Source organism: Ambystoma mexicanum, chromosome 6q (genome assembly GCF_040938575.1).
Source record: "Ambystoma mexicanum isolate Mex_15411 chromosome 6q, UKY_AmexF1_1, whole genome shotgun sequence".
In the NCBI taxonomy this organism is placed as follows: domain Eukaryota; kingdom Metazoa; phylum Chordata; class Amphibia; order Caudata; family Ambystomatidae; genus Ambystoma; species Ambystoma mexicanum.
Genome location: NC_090937.1, coordinates 1,679,608,048 through 1,679,625,420, shown reverse-complemented (window position 1 = coordinate 1,679,625,420; position 17,373 = coordinate 1,679,608,048). Strand labels below are relative to the sequence as shown.

Sequence of the window (17,373 nt, the reverse complement as noted above, 5' to 3'; positions counted from 1 at the left end):
AGGGTGGTTTTTCTTTTTTTAGTGAGGGATTTCAGGCACGCACGCAACAAACTTAATCGAATTCTGGGCGGTTGACATACATCATACTATAAAGAACCCATTATCAGTCATATATCGACAGTGACCTGCAGTAGTAAAAAGGGTTTACTTAAAGAGGTACATTTTCAGCACTTTTCAAAACGTGGACAGAGATTCGCCTTTTCTTAGTTCCGGTGGAAATCTGTTCCAAAGTTTGTGCCCAAAAAAACGGAGTAACCACAATCTCTCCTAAAAATAGGTCTTGTCAAAGGAATAATAAGCAGGTGCTTGTCTTCTGATCTTAAGGACCGAGTTGGTTGAAATTCTATTAACTTGACCCTCAAATATCCTGGTACCAGGCCATTAAGACACTTAAATATAAGACATCCAGGTTTAATCTTAATACGATCCTCCGCCGCTAGCCAGTTGAGGGAGCGAAGAAGGCCAGAAATTGGGATACATTTTGATACCCCAAAGACTAATCTAATGGCTGCATTCTGTGCTTTTTGTAACCAATGGATTTGTTTAGCAGGAGCCCCAGGGAGTAATCCATTACAGTAGTCCAGCTTTGAGTTCACTAGGGTTCCTTGCACTGTGGCACGATCCTTTTCAGACGTAAGGAAGAGCCTGTCGCAGCAGCCGCAGATTATAAAATACTGCCTGAACTTTTGCTGAACCTTGGCCGTCACAATCCATACCGCTCTGCCAAATGCACCCCAAGTTTTTTACTTTGGACACATACTTCATTTTTGAGCCCAAAAATGGAGGAGTTGGGGCTTCTATACTCCTCCAGTAAATATTTTGTTCCAAAAAGGATCACCTCGGTCTGGCTTGGATTGAGTTGCAGCCAATTAGACACCATCCATGCCCCTATTTTTTTTCCAAACACCTACCCACTCTGATGAGGGAGTCGTCTACGTCATCAAGCCTTATGTACAGCTGAGTATCGTCAGCGTACGATTGGAAACTGACGTTATGTTTTCTCTGAATGGCCATCAGTGGGCGGAGATACAGATTAAACAAGAGTTGTGAAAGTGTGGAGCCCTGTGGGACCCCCCAATATTGTGGGAGCGTTTCATGCAGGAACTCCAAGCGCCATGCCCCCCCGTTGCACTCATTGTCTGCGCCCATTCAGGAAAGAAGTAAACCATTTAAGAGCACTATCTGAGACAATGCTAGTGGTTTTCAAACATTCCAATAGAACATTGTGATCCACAGTGTCGAAAGCCGCAGATAGGTCGAGCATTACGAGCAGGGATAGTTTACCATCATCTCCCGCTTGCAATAATTCGTCCCACACCGCGATTAATGCTGTTTATGTACCATATTTTGGCCCCATATGCTGATTGTAGGGGGTCTAGAAAGCCCTCTCTTTCGATACAGTCTTGAAATTGTATGGTGGCGTCTTTTCTAGAATGTTTCCAGGCCAAGGAAGACCTGCAATAGGGCAGTATTTATTTATTTATTTATTTATTGCATTTGGATATACACCTGAACCCGGGGGTATCACGGCGTAGGTTACAGGCATACTTAAAATCTTAATGGTTACACGATAAAAGCAGTAAAAAAGAAGGCTTACACGATTATTGGTTTCATGGTGGAGTGATTTAGAGCTGGTTACAAGGATAGTTACAAGATTTCCAGTTTTGCTCGGTCCACGGTAGACATGGTTGGAATATAGATAAAATGAGTTGTTGACAATAATATACATGGGTTCAGAACTGGAGGCCAGGCGGATGAGCCGATGTCATATACAGTGGGCCTCATCATGAGTTTGGTGGTAACCCTTAAATCCGGCGGTCGCGCTATTACCGCCGGATTTAAGGGTCCGCCAAATCAGGGCTTCAGCGGATTTCTCCCCAGCTCTGAGCTGGGGGGAAATCAGCCAAAAATTTGCACTCATACCGCCGGCGAGAAATCCGCCAGCAGTATGAGCATGAAAATTCCTCAGTGAGCCCAATGGGGAATGGGGCATTCACGAATGGGCTCGGTGGGGAATGGGGAATTCCATTACCGCCAAACCCATGATCCGGCACTAATAGCACCGGGGGGTTTGGCGGTAGGGCAGATAGCGCCAGCGCTAATAGCGCCGGCGTTACCGCCCAACTCGTGATGAGGCCCAGTGTCAGTAGTGGGATTAGAATTTATTGAAGAACCAAGTTTTTAATAGTTTCTTGAATTTTGTGTGGCTAGGCTTGGTGCAAATGTTGGTGGGGAGTGAGTTCCAAATTCTGGGGGCTGCTACAGGGAAGCTGGAGCTACCAGTTCAAGCGTTTTTTGAAGTAGGGGATGAGTAAGTGTGTGTTGACGTTGGATCGGAGTGTTCTGGCTGCTGTTCTGAGTGTGAGGCGTTGCTTAAGGTAAATAGGGGCTTTTGAGGTGACACATTTGTGTGTGATGGTGAGGGGTTTATGAAGTATTCCTGCTTGTATGGGCAGCCAGTGGGCCTTTCTCCTGTTTTTCTTTGAGGTGCCTAGAAGGACTACATTGCAGTAGTCTAGCTTGGTGAGGATGAGGGCTCTTGCAAGTGTGATGCAGTTCTGGGGTGTGAGGAAAGGTCGACTCGGGGCAATACGTTTGTAAGCCGTGGAGGAGGCAAGTGAGTTTATGTGTTTGCATATGCTAAGGCAGGAGTTCAGGCATACCCCCTAGAGTTTTGACATGGTTCGAGATAGTGAATGGGGTGCCATTTATGAAAATGTAAGTGTACTCTGGGTGAAGCTTGCTTAGGCGGGCAGGGGCACCTACTATGAGGATTTATTTTTTCTCCAATGAGGCAGAGGCTGTTGGTCGCCATCCAGTTCTGGATTAGTGAGTAGATTTGTTTACACAGATGGTGTCCTGTTCAAGATTGCCTGTGATTGGGCTGAGTATCTGAGTATCATCTGCGAAGTTGGTATATATTACCCCCATGGCATCCAGGGCAGCGAAGAGGAGTTTGGTGTAAGCATTGTAGAGCGTGAGGGAGAGGCAGGATCCTTGTGGGACGCCCAGTGGGACTGTTATGGGATCAGCTACTACATTGCTAATGGCTACTCAAGAGGTGCCGTCAGCCAAGAATGATTTGATCCAGGTGGTTGCTTCCTTAGAGAAGTGAAAGTTATTTGCTAGTGTTGGGCATAATTTATTATGGTCCAATAAATCAAATGCCGCGGACAGGTCAAGTGGTAGTAGGGTGATTAGGTTCCCTGTATCTCTGATGGCGTCCATCTGGTTTTATAAATCCAGTACTTCTGAAGGTTGTCCGGGTCCAGGTTTGGCTTCTTCAGTTTCAATTCCGCTGGAAAAGAAATCCAGTACTTCTGAAGGTTGTCCGGGTCCAGGTTTGGCTTCTTCAGTTTCAATTCCACTGGAAAAGAAATCCAGTACTTCTGAAGTTTGTCCGGGTCCAGGTTTGGCTTCTTCAGTTTCAATTCCGCTGGAAAAGAAATCCACTACTTCTGAAGGTTTTCCGGGTCCAGGTTTGGCTTCTTCAGTTTGAATTCCGCTGGAAAAGAAATCCAGTACTTCTGAAGGTTGTCTGGGTCCAGGTTTGGCTTCTTCAGTTTCAATTCCGCTGGAAAAGACACCTGGTTAAATGACGCATTTATAAAATTTGTCACAAAAGGTGCTAGGTCCGAGACCATGCACGCTTTGTTGCACATGCGGTGAGGGGGGGGGGAGTGTGTTATTAGTAGGTTTTAGAGCTGTGAGGGGAGCATGGATCTTCTCTTCTGACACTGGCTTAAAAGGAAAAGGTGAAATGTTGAGGCTCTCTCCTCACCTCGACATCGTCCTTGTGTCCAGATGGTGGGGGGGGGGGAATAATTGTTTTCTGATTCTCTTTGAGGTTTAATACTTTACAGGATTGTTTTGATCTTATCCATAAAGAAAATATTAAAGGCATCAGCCTGTTCGGTCGACGATTGCTTTGCAGGAAGTATCTTGGTGGGACACACAAAGTTGGCTATTACTCTAAAAAGTTGTTGAGAGTGATTAGCCGCTGCTGTAATCTTTCCTGCTAAGAAATCCGATTTTGCCTTTAAAAATAGCATTTATATATCTTGTTAGGACTGCATTTGCCATTTCGGCATATTCAGGCAATTTGGTGGGATGCCATCTTCTCTCAAGTCCTTCGTATATTTTCTTTAACTGTAGTAGCTGGCCAGTGTACCAAGCTTTAGAGACTCTCTTAGGAGATCAGCAGCCGAAGTAGGAGGTTATGGACCAATCGGCTCAAAGTAACCAGGGTATATTGTTCCACCAGCTCTCTGCTCCTGCTACGCCATACTGGATTATTGTACATGCCTCTTGATTTCTCAGGTGTTTCCCGGGTCTCTCAGGGAACACCTCTCCCCTACTTCCTCAGTCGCCAGTTGTGTGCTATGTGAGAGTTTGTTGTGCTTTAAATTGCAAAGCACTGCCTTTGTGTCTCTCATGAGTGGCTCACCTGTTTGCTCCTCCCGGTGATATGCAACTCCATTTGAACAGGTTTGACATAATATTGCTGCAGGAAACTTGGGCTGTAGAGGAGCTGGTGTTGGATGCTTATTCTATGTACCAAATGAAAGCAGATCAGAATCCCTGAGGGAGACACTTTGGAGGAATGGCTACATTCATGAAATCTTACTTAAGCTACAATGTAAAGCCTTTTTATAACAATAAGGCAAACTGTTTGCAAGTGTTTGAATTGCTCTTTGGTAATGGGCAATCTTAGAGGCTCTTGCACATCTGTAATAGCCCCAGATGCTGAACAGCTGGAAAAGCTTGCTCAGTATCAAAAGCCATATAGATGGGCTATTAGTTCCCTGTTTGTGTACTAAGGCGCTAATGTTCTATACTTGCTTAATGGCCCGGCTCTATTGATGACCGTCCGCAGTGTTTTCCCTTCAGGTGCCACCATGGGAATTCTTCATTTCACGACTTCTCTATATTGGCTGCACGCTGGTGCAGTTTATGGTAATCACAGACATATTCAGTGATCATCACCCAATAAAACATATAATTAAATGCCAAGCCAACTTATAGCTTGGAGCCAATTTACCTCATTTGATGGACGTAAAACTTTTAGGTAATCGAACTAAAAGGCCTAGGAGGGGCCTCATTGAATAAGACATAATCAACCAAAAGATATTTGCATGCAACCCCCAAATACTTTTCAATGTTATTGAAAGAGCATGTGGAACGGATCTTATTCTGTCTACTTTTGACCCTCTCTTACTAAAGTTGACTAAAATATTCTAAGTTAGCTCGTCCCGGCATAGTAAAAAAAAAAAAAAGCAAGGGAGTGGCTTGATAACCAATATAACTCAGCTAAAACTGAATTAATTATGTGTGTAAAGAACTCGGAAGCAATAAAGCTTAACAGATCAGCTGCTTGAGCTAATTACAATGGTTCTCTAGCAAAACGTGAAACTGAATTGAACAACTTGCCATGCTTATACTTCAACTTGCCCTGCTTATACTTGAAGGCAGCTTACCTAGAGGACAATCCAAAAAAAGGATATAGTGGCACAAGAACCACTTTATAACCTCAGAAGCACAGACCTTGAAGTAAACGCTCAAGAGCAGGAATGGAGGGAGTATTTGCAATTCCTGTATAGAGAGCCTGATATATATGAAGACGACGCACGATCCTCGCCAAATCTGGGCAGTTCATTTATTAATAATCTACAGCAGGTGATTGCACCCCATTGACATTTTCCTTAATTGCGGTGATGGAAGCCATTAAATTACAGGCCCATAACTGATTTCCAGCCTGACTGAGTTCCCGCTGATGTTTATCAAGAACATATTGAAGTGTGAGCACCTCTACTGACTACTATTTATATGCTATCCAGAACATGGGTAAAATTCCAGTATCCTGGTGAAAAAAGCAGTCATCTTCCCAATAATTAAAGAGAAATTGGGGAAGATCAAAGGCTTATTGGCTGAAGGGTTTGGGGACGTCTGAGGGTGCATTAAGCCGTTATTTATTAACTGCACGCTTCTTGTTTGTGGAGAATGAACCGATTGATCTGGCCTTCATGGACCTGAGCACCGCCTTCGATAAGGTAAATTAATCTAAATGTCGGCAGGTACTTGTGTCATCGAAGAGTCCGTACGGTGTCTTGGACATCGAAGGGTCAATCATCAGGATAAGGCGTGCGCTAGGAGTGGAAGTAATGGACACTGCATGTCTCTTTTTTTCTGAATCAATCTGGTGTCGGGCATAGCCTTTATGAAGCATTGCTGGGTTGCAGATATCACGAAATAGGGCACATGTCCTTCCGCACGCTAGTCTATGCAAATGATCCTGTGCACTGCCATGAGCTCCCAGAGCCATACAACATCTTATTAATGCATCGACTGTTTTATGAACTAAGTCTGCAATACTGGGTTGGTCTCTGGCAAGGAAAATATTAAAATCCCAAAAATGTTCCGCAATCATTGTTGTATTCCACAGGTGCAGGAGTTTCTATCTGGGCATTTGTGTCTCTGGATGTCTAATGGCAGCTGTTAGAATGAAGCAATCATTGAGTGGAATCTCGCAATTTACAAAATCGTTCAAAGACCGACCTCGTCACTGGGTCCTGGTTGCTGCTAGGATCAAGTTCAAGACCGTCTGCATTATCCACAAGGCTTTCTGAGGCCTGATATCTGCTACATCCAAATCTCTCTCCCTAAATACCTCCCTGCTAGACTTCTAGCTCCAGCTCTCTGCAGATCAGACGCTTCTCTAAGCAGAGAGTGGGGGGGGGGTAGATCTCTCTCCGCTGCAGGAAACTCCCTCTGGAATGGCATCCCTGCCCCTCTCAGGAAGGAGCCGGATCTCCTCAAGTCCCAGAAGTTTCTCAAGACCCTCCTTTTCTCTTCTTCCTTCCCTCTCCCCATCCCCTACTAACACCCCTGTCTGCCACAGTGACTGGCTGCACGGTTCCCTCTGAATCCTACAGGGCAAAGGCCCCAGCCCTGCCACCCGCTCCTTGCACATACCACGTGGACCCTCACCCCATGCAATCACTAGCACTTGCCCTCCTGGCCACCCTTCAGCACCCAGCTAGCCCCTGTGCCTCCCCTCTCTCTACCTCCCCTTTCACGTGCACTCTCTCCCCTTTACCCTGCAATTCCCTTCAGAATTTAGCACTTTGCATTTTGTGCAGACCGGTACCCCCCCTTGCACTTCTTGTTACTGCCCTTGCACGATCCGAATGTCACAAGACCTTGTCAGACCGTTATTGTTATCTTTCTTTCTTATTTCCTATCCCTCTTTGGTCTTGTGGTGCCTTGAAACAGCATTTGTTGTACAGGCACCTTACAAATATCCAATAAAATTAAAAATGTAAATATTAATATGATCTGAAAGGTTGACATGCCAAGTATGGTGCCTCTTAATGGGCCTTTACAAATCCTATCTTGCTTCAACGATTGAAAATTATCTTTTGAATACATTTCTCGGTATACCAAGCTCACTGTCTCTAGAGCTCTGGTTCTCTCTAGGCTGGACTATTGCAACAGTTGCTTTCTAAATCTGCCTGTCAATACTCTCCTCCCTATGCAACTAATCCAGAACAGGACTGCAAGACTTGTCCTTGGCCTCAAGCCCAGGGACCGTATCTCTCCAGGACTGAAATCGTTACACTGGCTCCCAGTGGCTGCGAGGATTAAGTTCAACACCCTCTGCATTGTCCAAAAGGCCTTCTGGGGCCTGGGTCCACAATACCTTTAACTCTCCCTCTAACTCTCCCTCTGTAAATACCTTCCTACCCAAGCTCTTCGCTCCTCCAACTCCCTCAGGGTCAGTCGCTTCTCAAAGTAACGAGTTGTGGTAGATCTCTTTCCTCGGCAGGGGCATCCCGTTGGAACAGCCTCCCCGCCGCTTGAAACTCGAGGAGAACCGTCTTCGGTTCCGGAAGCACCTCAAGACTTTCCTCTTTTCTTCTGCCTTCTCCCTTCCTCTCCCCTGCTGATCTCGAACAGTTTTTGCACTGGGCTCCTGGCTACCCTCTGTTCAGACCCAGATCCCTGCCCACCCAACTGCATACCCTCACTGCCTCCTGGCAACCCTTGCACTTGGGTCTGTTTCTGCAGCCCTACAGTCCCCCTACCTGCACCTATTAGACACCCGTTGTCTGTGCTTTATTCTTGCACTTGCCACTTGCTGGCCGCACTACCTGTTGTTTTTTATCATGTGTTCAGCACTTTCTCCTCACTTCCCCCTTGCACTTTCCCCCTTCCCTCTCCCCTGCACTTGTGCATTCTCAATGTCACGGGGCCTAGTAAGACCATTGTTTTACCCTACCTTGAACCCCTCCCTTGCCTCGTCGCCCCCTGAAACACGTGTCTATGGGCCGAATGATGCTGTCCATATAGAATTGGGATTGGGCTTTTTAACTACTGTTGCAGTGGGTGCGTATTTGGTCTACTCCCGAGGCTAATCTGACTCAATTCTTGAGCACTAACATCTGCAAAATGGGGCCTGCTGCTATTCCTTTTCTTAAACATGTAATTTCTTAAATAAATCAAAGGAATGCGTGTTCTTTTTAGAATAGTCCTATAATGATATATATCAGATATATATATATATATATATATATATATCTGCCTCCTCCACTTATGCAAAGATGTAACCTTCTGCACCCAGCAGGGAGCTGTTCTAGCTATATGGGCTGGATCTAGACATCAGCATGAATGCATGTCGTGCTACAGATTTGGCAGCTTTATTGCACTTTCTCATTTTTTGCCCTTAGACAGTCAACTTCACTACAGACTTTAAGAGGTGCACGGTATGCACAGTGTTGCCCTGCACTCTATTTTCTTTAATTAAAGCCTGAATCTCTGGTGGTAGCTTGGGCTTTGTTCTCCTATTTACTAAAAACATTGAGGATCCGCTCACATCGCAATGAATGATTGGATTGCACTCAAAGGGCCTCATTCCGACTTTGGAGGTAACCACGCCGCTATTTGCGGCATGGCTGCCTCCAAAATCGTTCCGACTCCGGACTAGTGACTGGAGTATTTACTGGTCCATTCCGAGGTTGGAGGGACCGGTAATTCCCCATTCACCAGGGCCATTCCCCATTCCCATTTAAGGCCCCATAGGGCTCAATGGGAAGGCGGCAATAACGGTACCGTGAATTACGGTACCGTTTTTGACCCCGGTGTCCCTTTGCGGGTCCCGTCCTTAACAACTGCTAAAACTAGGCGTTAAGGAAGGACCCGCAAAGTGAACTCGGAATAGGGCGCAAAGGGATTACCGGTACCGGTGTCATTAGCGGTGCCCGATATCCCTTTGCGCCCTACTTGTAATGAGGCCCAAAGATTTTAATTAACTCTGTATATTTGGGCTCATTACGAGTCCGGCGGCAGCCGTGCCAGTAAAACCAGCAGGCTGCTTCCGGACCCGTAGGGAATTACCGGCATCGGACTTGCCAGAATTACCGGGGCATTACAGCATTGATTCTCAACCGTGTTGTATTTTTATTGGGGGCTGCTTTTTCAGCCACATTAATGCACCCATGGGTGCCATTTTTGGCAACATGGCCCAGGCCTTCTTTTTTCGGCATTTCTTGTTGTTGTGGTCCTTCTTGAGATTTAATCTGCACACCAAACCAGGTTTGGTCCCTTTGTTCGTATTGTCTTTGTTAGGGAGAATGCTCTGTTAAGGCTAATTTCCCAAACCTAGTGAGTCCCCCAGCAGCTTTGCTGGATTTTTGGGGTTTATTTTTTTCTCCTGCTAAGAGTGAGACTCTTTCTCTCCCACTCTTAGGCATGATTTGAGTATGTCCTTTGACTGTAAATGTGTTTTATGGGCTATGAGGTCTTTTACTCCATAGGGCTTCATGTGTTTTGATATGCGTGTTACACAGCACCCTCAGTGCAGTAACACAAGAGTGTCATAGTGACAACCCACCATAGACTCCATACCCTGGGACTGACTACTGTCCCCCAGGGCATGTAAAGTCACCATTGGCTTTACTAGTCTCAGATTGTGAACAGAACCAGTACAAACCATCATATTGTGGAAGTACTAGTAGGGGTAATTCGATTGCCCCTGGGTCTGTTTTCCAAGGGGGCACTGACCAGTCCCCCCTTGTCGAGTTTCTGGCTGGTGGCAGTGGATACCACGCAAAATATTCCACCGGAATATTTTCTATGGGATTTTCCCATTGATTTTAAACGCACCACTTTTTGGTGCAATGTTAAAGATACCGCCGGGTTATTTATTTAATATTTATTCCCCGGTTGGGTCTTTTTGCCAGGACTCGGTTTTAAAATGGCGTTTGTGTTCGCCTCTGAAACTCTAACCCAAGTTGTGCCCTTTGTTCCACTTTTTGGCGGGCTCCTCCACTCTGTCTGGGGTCTACAGGATGTGTGGGAGGGGGATTAGGCACCCTGGACTGAGTTCAAGTCACACTCTTGTGTGATTGGCCCAGTGGTGAGCCGCCGGGCTCACCACTTAGCATGTTTGAGTGACAGCTAGGCTGATGAATGGGGGTTGTTCTGCATAAAAGCAGGACTTTGGGGACTGGAACTTCAGAAGTCGCCACAGGACCTAAGGAATCCGAAGAGGGGAGAAACTGAACCATCTACAATGACGACACCACCGGTGGAGCCCTGCTGTGCGAACTCACCACTTCCCCGACGACAGAGGAGATCTTTTTCCAGGAGAGTCTTCTTCCCTTTGAGCTGGTGGGACCAACCAGTTCGCCTTTTTCGCCTTCCTGGACGTCTCGAGGTCGAATCGCCCATGCCAAGCACCCCGGCGGCTGGATAGCCACGCTTCACCACTACCGCAAATAAAAGGGTCCTACCTTTTAATCGGGAACTCCGCGGCTGGTTTCTTCCCTGGCAGTGCAACGACCTCCAGCTTTCTTCCTCGTCGAGATCATCTCTTCCTCTGGTTGAAGCCACGACTTGCACCCGCTGCCAGGAACAACTGCCACCGCTGGAGATTTCTCACCATTTCAGGTACTGTGTCCCGCCTTGTCTCCCTTGCAACAGATTGTCCAAGGTGTCCAGTAAATCCTTGGGCCTCATTACAACTCAGGCGTTAAGGGTTAACGCCACCGTTAACCCTTAACGCCTGATTCTGATTTTAACGCCTGCTTTTAGCAGGCGTTAAAATCCATGGCGCTAACCTGCCATGGTGCTAATTACGCCGCCGTAATTTACGGCGGCGTAATTAGCGCCTTCCCCACTCCCATTATGCCCTATGGGGCAAAAATGGGAATGGGGAAGGGAAAATGGGAAATGGGGATTTACCGCCCCACTCACCTTGGAATGGGGCGGTAAATCCGCCATCCACCATGGTGTAAACAGAGTTTACACCATGGTGGTAAAGTTGGTGCACTTAGCACCAAGGTTGTAATGAGGCCCCTTGACTTTCTAACTGGGTTGACCTCAGACCTGCTAACTCTGCTTTTCTGAACTGATCCAACCTCTTTTTGACTTTGCTGCAAAGACTTTGGGCCTCATTACACGGAAGGCGGTGAGCCATGGCGCTATTAGCGCCATGGCTCATGCCGGTAAAATACCGGCACCGCCTTGGCGGAAAGGGGATTTACCGCCCCATTTCAAGGTTGGTGGGGCGGTAAATCCCCCTTCCGCCATTGCCCTTGCCCATTCCCATTTCTGCCCCATAGGGCTCTATGGGAATGGGGAAGGCGCTAATTACGGCACCGCAATTTTGCGGTGCCGTAATTAGCTCCGAGGTCCCTTAGCGGGTTGGTTTTTAACGCCTGCAAAAAGCAGGCGTTAAAGCACCAACCCGCTAAGGGACCTCGTAGTAAGGCGGTAATGGTTAACGGTCACCGTTACCATTAACGGTGGCCGTTAACCATTACCGCCTTCCGTGTAATGAGGCCCTTTGAGTGCATTTCCACTGTGTGATCTTGGGCACATTCCGCCTTGCTCTCTCCAAGAGTGGGCCTGGCCTATGAACCTTTTGCTCTACAGTAGACCCTGCCTTTCTTGACTTGCTGTGGTTTCTTAAAAGTGTTGGTACTGTGTTATTTTCCTACTCTGCGTTTTCTCCCCCTTTTTAAACAAATTATTGGAGTGCCATATACAGTTACGCGCTCACCCCTGTTTTGCTAAATAAGTGGTGTCTTAACCTAGACTTGTCGAATAATTAACTAGGGAGGTGTATATACTTATAGTGACTGTGTTTGAACTTGCTTGATATATTAGTGCCAGTGTATTCTCATAATTGTGTTTTTAAATAAATAATTATATACTTTTATACCAAAGCTCTGGTCAGTGTTTGCTTGTTCTACTGTATTGTTAGCCCTATTGTGTATACTCTATATACTGCCTAACTCTTCTTGAGAGAAGTCTGACTGCTCAGCCACAACTACCAGGTAAATCTGGGTGGTGCAGGCTGCTACCTATTTGGTTTACTGCTTACTCCTGTGGTCTTAAACTGTTTGCAGTGGTCCCTAAGGGAACTGCACAGATTTCTGCCTAACAGTGGTGGCAGCGGTGGGATTTGTATTGAGTATACAATTTAGTGTGCTTTTAAATACCTTAGTGCAACTAACCACAAAGCTTAGCACTAAAAGTTTATTTTCTAACCTGTCAAGTATTTTAGTATTTAGTATTTTATTTATTTATATTGCGCACCTAACCCAGAGGTAGCAAGGAGCAGAGGCATCAAGAGGATTGCAAAGCTTGATTACATACAGAGGTGTGAGGCCTAGCTATGGTTGCTATGGTTACAGTGCTGTACGCGTCAAGAATAGACAATGCACGCCAAAAAGGTATAGGATACAGCGAAAAAACAGTATAAACATTATATACAAGATGCCGGTTGTCTCATGAGAGGTATCTATGCCTAGCAGTTGACACCTAAATGTACATATTTACAAACATAGTGGTGTGGGACATCAGGGCAGCGAGGGAGCAGGCGGTCATTATGTGTCGTGAGCCTTGAGCCAATGGATGGTCTTAGATCTAAATTGGCGGTAGGGGAGGTCCTCCCTGCAGGTAGGAGGAAGGGAGTTCCAGAGTTGTGCTGCTTTTACCGGAAAGCTGTTCCCTCCAGACATTGTACGTTTAAATCTAGGTACCAGGAGGAGATTGGAGTTGGCCATTCTAGAGGGGTGAGAGGAAGTTGGTCTGGTGAATCTAGTGATAAGGTATTGAGGGGCTGCTTGGTGGAGGCATTTGTGAGTTAGGGAAACCGATTTGAGGAATATTTTGTCTTTAGTGGATAGCCAATTGACGGATCTTCTAGAGTCAGAAATGTGGGCTTTCTTCGGGATACTGAGGGCCGCTCTAAGGGCATTATTTTGGAGGATCTGTATTTTGTTAGTGATATATTTGTTGCAGCCTACATATTGTTCGTTGCAATAGTCCAGCTTGGACAGGATCAACGCCCTGGCTAGTGTGATGCAATTGGATGGAGAGAGAAAAGGTTTAGCTGCTCTGATGAGTTTGCATGTTTAGGATGTGGCAGAAGCCATAGCATTAACCTGTTTTTTGAAGGTAAGAGTGGAATCTAAGTAGAAGCCGAGGGTTTTGACCTCCTTGGCTACCATAATCCTATTGTTGTCGATTATGAAGGAGGAGTAATTTTGGTTTAATTTGCTAAGGTTATGTGAGGATCATCATTCAGGCATAGACCGTGTGAGGCCTTCCATGCCTGAATGATGAGGTATACTCTATTGACGAAGGCCAAATCCTTGTCGTAATCCCCCGTCAACGGGATGAGGATCTGGGTATCATCGGCATAATTAGTGTAGGTGATACCCAGACCATCTAGATAATCAAAAAGGGGCTTCGTGAATATGTTGTACAGTGTCTGGGAAACGCATGATCCCTGGGGCACGCCACAGGTGATGGGCGTTGGGTCGGCTGCTGCTAGTAGGGAAAAAACTCTCATCGTACGGTTATTTAGAAAGGATTGGATCCAGTCAGTAGTCTCTTGAGAGAAGTGGGCTGCTTTTTGAAGGTGGTCACATAAGATCTTGTGGTCAACCAGGTCGAAGGCAGCTGAGAGATCAAGCAGTAGCAGTAGTGCAGTCATGCCCCGATCTCTCAGCTCATCTATCTGTGCCTTGAGGTCTATGAGTGCAGTTTCGGTGCCATGTTGTGGCCTGAAGCCCGATTGTCTGACTCCTAAAAGCTGGAAGTGCTCGAGGTGATGTTGGATTTGTTGGTATGCTATTTTGTCGAGGATTTTAAGAAGGAACGGTACTGTGGTAATGGGGCAGTAATTAGTGGGAGTAGAGGGGTCTAGATTTGGTTTTTTGAGCAGGGGGAGGACCCAAGATTGTTTCAAATTATTAGGTACGGTTCCTGAAGTGAATGACACATTTATTAGTTTGGTAATAAATGGTGCAAGATCACGAGCCGCGTCCTTAATCATTTGTGCGGGGCATAGGTGCCCGTGGCAGTTCGGAGGTTTGAGAGTGAGAATGACCTTTTCTACCTCTTTAGTAGATACTTTGTGGAAGTTAAAGTGGGAATTATGCGTCTGGGGGTGCGTCTGAGTGGGGTGAGTCTTTTTAGGGGTGAGACTACTAGGGGTCTTTTTGGGGGTGAGACTACTAGGTTTAGTAGAAGAGAGAAGGGAATCTTTTTTTAATGTTTATCTTTGTCTTGAGGGAAGAGATTTTGTTGGCTAAGGCATTTTGTATCCCCGTGCACCAGTTTTTATCCTTGAGGCACGAATCAGGAGCTTGGACAGGAGATTCAACTTCTTTTAGTATAGTAAAGAGCTCTCTGGTGTTAGATTTGGCTTGTAGGATTTGGGTGCTGTAAGACATTTGTTTGGCCAGGATAATTTCTTTTTTTTGTATTGGGAGGCTAGTCTACTCAGGATATTCTTATTTTTTTCTGAGGGCTGTGATCTCCAGATTTTTTCATACCGTCGCTTTGCCTGTCTGAGGGCTTTAAGATGGGGAGAGAACCAAGAGTTGATATGTTTTCGAGGTTTGCTCTTTTTTAGCTGCAATGGGGCAATGACATCAAGAGATGAGAGCATGACTTTGTTGTATATGTCTACCATCATGTGGGGATCTGTGTGGTCCGGGATGGCGTTCAATGTCGGTGCGATCAATGGGATAAGATTTTCAGGGCTAATGTTCTTTTTATTTCTGGTCTGGACAGCTGGAGCTATGCTGTCAATTTGCGCTGGTGTCGCCTCTAGGGTAAACGAGATCAAGTAGTGGTTTGTCCAAGGCTGAGGAAGTATAGAAGAGATCAGGACTGGGCAATTGTGTGTAGCTAGCCAGTCCAAAGTTCTACCTTTGGTGTGAGTAGGCTCCGTAATCTTCTGGGTAAAACCCAGTTCTTCTAAGGTATTATTAATTATTGTAGCATTAGCATCTGCGGGGTCACTAAAACCCAGGTTAAAGTCTCCTAATAAAATGCTTTGTGAGGAGTTCTTGAGATTATTAGATAGTATATTTGTAAGGTCTTCTTCAAATGACCCTAAGGGGCCCGGAGGTTGGTAAATAAGGTTGATGGAGATGGATTGTATGTTGGATATGGTTAGTTTTGCAGTTAAGGATTCACAAGATCCTGCATTGGATGGTGTCTCAATAATCGGGGGGAATTTAGTTTTAGCTATAATGGCAAGACCTCCGCCTCGAGAGGAGGTACGATCAAGTCGTAGTAGAGTATAGTCCTCTGGAATAGCTAGCATAATTGCAGGGCCTGCTGTTGGGTGTAGCCATGATTCAGTAACCGCTAAGAAGTCCAGGTCTTCATTGTGGAGTAGGTTGTCAATGTCTGTTGCGTGGCTACCATAGAGCGGGCATTTATCAGTGCTCCCTTGGTCCCAAGTTGTGCTGATTTCGAGAGTGGTACCAGGGATTTATGCGTGCTTTTCTGGGCACGAATGGACTCGCGATAGAGTCTACTGTTTAGTTGGAGCGGGTTCTGGGAGGGGCTTTGGGGGCTAGTGGTAGCCTTACTACCACTAGCCAATTCCAGCAGTTCGTCGACAATAGAGACATCTTGGACGAACACCAATCAGGATTTCGCCCTAATCATGGGACAGTGACTGCCTTACTGGCAGCCCAGGATGACCTACTAGAAGCATGCGGACAGAGGAAGCAACACAATACTGTTTATGCTCGATCTGTCGGCAGCATTCGACACAATCAACCACAAAATTATACTCCAACAGATCGGAAGTATAGGCAGAGCAGCTAAAGTTGTGGTGGATTGGTTTGATTCCTTCCTACAAGACAGAACTCAACAGGTGGCCCTGGGAGCCTTCCTCTCAGAGTTAATACAACTGAGATGTGGAGTCCCCCAAGGCTCAGCGCTTTCACCTCTGATTTTCAACCTATATATTCGACCACTGTTTGACATCCTGAAGAAACACTGTCTACGTTTCCACTCTTATGCCGACGATACGCAGATCTATGTGGAGACAGATAATCTACCGGAGGCATTTGAAAGGATAGACCGGTGTAGGCAAGATGTCAAAAAATGGATGGCTTGCAACCAGTTACAGCTCAATGCAGCCAAAACTGAGGTAATCCTGTTCAGATCAGAGAACAAAAACAGAGAGGAAGGAACCCACATAACTCCACAGATCTTAACTGAAAACATCCCGTTCTCTAGTAAAGTAATAAATCTTGGTTGCATCTGGCAAGAAAACTTGGCCAGTGAAGCACAAGTTGGGGCAAAAATAAAAGCACTATATTACGCCCTGCGCTTGCTTAGGAATGCACTTCCTTTTTTAACACCCCAAGATCAGCCAGTGGTGGTGGGAGCCTCGGTAAATGCCCATCTTGACTATTGTAACAGTCTCATGACAGGGATTCCTATAAACCAAATGTCAAGACTACAAAAGGCCCAGAATGCGGCAGTGAGGTTAACTGCCCACCTGGGCAAAAGAGATCACGTTTCTACATCTCGGAAAGCATTCCACTGGCTGATGGTGGAGGACCATATTAAATTCAAGGTGGCGTGTCTGGTTTATAAATGTTACCAGAAACTCGCAACCAGATACCTGAACATGAGAATCCACCAGTATTACCCTACCAGAGACCTCCGTTCAGGAGACAAACTCCTGCTATGTGTCCCTCGGACAAAATATACCTCTAAAGGAGACAGGAGGTTCTCCGTGTTCGGCCCCAAGCTGTGGAATCAGCTGCCTTTTGGCATTCGTTCATGCACTACACTGGCAACGTTCAGAAAGGAATTAAAAACATTCCTATTCAAATGAACCTAAGTAACCATGGTGACCCTAAGCCTCCACAGCTAAACATATAACATATAGTTAACATCTGCGCCCAAATGCAATTGCTTGCTTGGTGCGCGTAAGAAATGAATCAAAATTACTGTGAGCTACTTTGGTTAAAGGGTCATAGAGCCTTGGGAGCCTTGCATGTAGTTTGAGGTTCCTCTGGAGGACAGTGCAGGGTGTGGTGGTCA

General features: G+C 46.0%; 1 protein-coding gene across 1 annotated transcript in view; it reads left to right on the top strand.

The window, feature by feature from the left end:
• LOC138515433 (uncharacterized) overlaps positions 1-17,373 on the top strand; it is a 239,363-nt gene that overhangs the window by 141,911 nt on the left and 80,079 nt on the right.